Consider the following 2,500-nt stretch of genomic DNA (forward strand, 5'->3'; position numbering starts at 1 on the left):
GCGAAGCGAGAGGCAGCACCGTCCCTGCTATACGAAAGCCCCATCCAGCCCTGTGCCACCCGGGGGGTTCCAGGGTGCTGAGATGGCTGACATTTTGCTCCGCTCACGACGGTCGCCGCGGCACACAAGAACAGCCCAAAAACAGGCCAAAACAGCCCAAAAACGGGCCAAAACTGGCCATTTTTGGCTGCCCGAGCGAGCAGCGAGCGGCGGACAGCGAGCGAAGCGAGAGGCAGCACCGTCCCTGCTATACGAAAGCCCCATCCAGCCCTGTGCCACCCGGGGGGTTCCAGGGTGCTGAGATGGCTGACGTTTTGCTCCGCTCACGACGGTCGCCGCGGCACGCAAGAACAGGCCAAAAACTGGCCAAAACAGCCCAAAAACGGGCCAAAACTGGCCATTTTTTGCTGCGCGAGCGAGCGGAGAGCGGCGAACAGCGAGCGAAGCGCGAGGCAGCACCGTCCCTGCTATACGAAAGCCCCATCCAGCCCTGTGCCACCCGGGGGGTTCCAGGGTGCTGAGATGGCTGACATTTTGCTCCGCTCACGACGGTCACCGCGCCACACAAGAACAGCCCAAAAACAGGCCAAAACAGCCCAAAAACGGGCCAAAACTGGCCATTTTTGGCTGCGCGAGCGAGCGGCGAGCGGCGAACAGCGAGCGAAGCGAGAGGCAGCACCGTCCCTGCTATACGAAAGCCCCATCCAGCCCTGTGCCACCCGGGGGGTTCCAGGGTGCTGAGATGGCTGACGTTTTGCTCCGCTCACGACGGTCACCGCACCACGCAAGAACAGGCCAAAAACTGGCCAAAACAGCCCAAAAACGGGCCAAAACTGGCCATTTTTGGCTGCGCGAGCGAGCGGCGAGCGGCGAACAGCGAGCGAAGCGAGAGGCAGCACCGTCCCTGCTATACGAAAGCCCCATCCAGCCCTGTGCCACCCGGGGGGTTCCAGGGTGCTGAGATGGCTGACGTTTTGCTCCGCTCTCGACGGTCACCGCGCAATGCAAGAACAGGCCAAAAACTGGCCAAAACGGCCCAAAAACGGGCCAAAACTGGCCATTTTTGGCTGCGCGAGCGGCGAGCGGCGGACAGCGAGCGAAGCGAGAGGCAGCACCGTCCCTGCTATACGAAAGCCCCATCCAGCCCTGTGCCACCCGGGGGGTTCCAGGGTGCTGAGATGGCTGACGTTTTGCTCCGCTCTCGACGGTCACCGCGCAATGCAAGAACAGGCCAAAAACTGGCCAAAACGGCCCAAAAACGGGCCAAAACTGGCCATTTTTGGCTGCGCGAGCGAGCGGCGAGCGGCGGACAGCGAGCGAAGCGAGAGGCAGCACCGTCCCTGCTATACGAAAGCCCCATCCAGCCCTGTGCCACCCGGGGGGTTCCAGGGTGCTGAGATGGCTGACGTTTTGCTCCGCTCTCGACGGTCACCGCGCAATGCAAGAACAGGCCAAAAACTGGCCAAAACGGCCCAAAAACGGGCCAAAACTGGCCATTTTTGGCTGCACGAGCGAGCGGCGAGCGGCGGACAGCGAGCGAAGCGAGAGGCAGCACCGTCCCTGCTATACGAAAGCCCCATCCAGCCCTGTGCCACCCGGGGGGTTCCAGGGTGCTGAGATGGCTGACGTTTTGCTCCGCTCTCGACGGTCACCGCGCAATGCAAGAACAGGCCAAAAACTGGCCAAAACGGCCCAAAAACGGGCCAAAACTGGCCATTTTTGGCTGCACGAGCGAGCGGCGAGCGGCGGACAGCGAGCGAAGCGAGAGGCAGCACCGTCCCTGCTATACGAAAGCCCCATCCAGCCCTGTGCCACCCGGGGGGTTCCAGGGTGCTGAGATGGCTGACGTTTTGCTCCGCTCTCGACGGTCACCGCGCAATGCAAGAACAGGCCAAAAACTGGCCAAAACGGCCCAAAAACGGGCCAAAACTGGCCATTTTTGGCTGCACGAGCGAGCGGCGAGCGGCGGACAGCGAGCGAAGCGAGAGGCAGCACCGTCCCTGCTATACGAAAGCCCCATCCAGCCCTGTGCCACCCGGGGGGTTCCAGGGTGCTGAGATGGCTGACGTTTTGCTCCGCTCTCGACGGTCACCGCGCAATGCAAGAACAGGCCAAAAACTGGCCAAAACGGCCCAAAAACGGGCCAAAACTGGCCATTTTTGGCTGCACGAGCGAGCGGCGAGCGGCGGACAGCGAGCGAAGCGAGAGGCAGCACCGTCCCTGCTATACGAAAGCCCCATCCAGCCCTGTGCCACCCGGGGGGTTCCAGGGTGCTGAGATGGCTGACGTTTTGCTCCGCTCTCGACGGTCACCGCGCAATGCAAGAACAGGCCAAAAACTGGCCAAAACGGCCCAAAAACGGGCCAAAACTGGCCATTTTTGGCTGCGCGAGCGAGCGGCGAGCGGCGGACAGCGAGCGAAGCGAGAGGCAGCACCGTCCCTGCTATATACGAAAGCCCCATCCAGCCCTGTGCCACCCGGGGGGTTCCAGGGTGCTGAG

The sequence above is a fragment of the Musa acuminata genome, unplaced genomic scaffold, assembly GCF_036884655.1.
Source record: "Musa acuminata AAA Group cultivar baxijiao unplaced genomic scaffold, Cavendish_Baxijiao_AAA HiC_scaffold_521, whole genome shotgun sequence".
NCBI classification, from domain to species: Eukaryota; Viridiplantae; Streptophyta; class Magnoliopsida; order Zingiberales; family Musaceae; genus Musa; species Musa acuminata.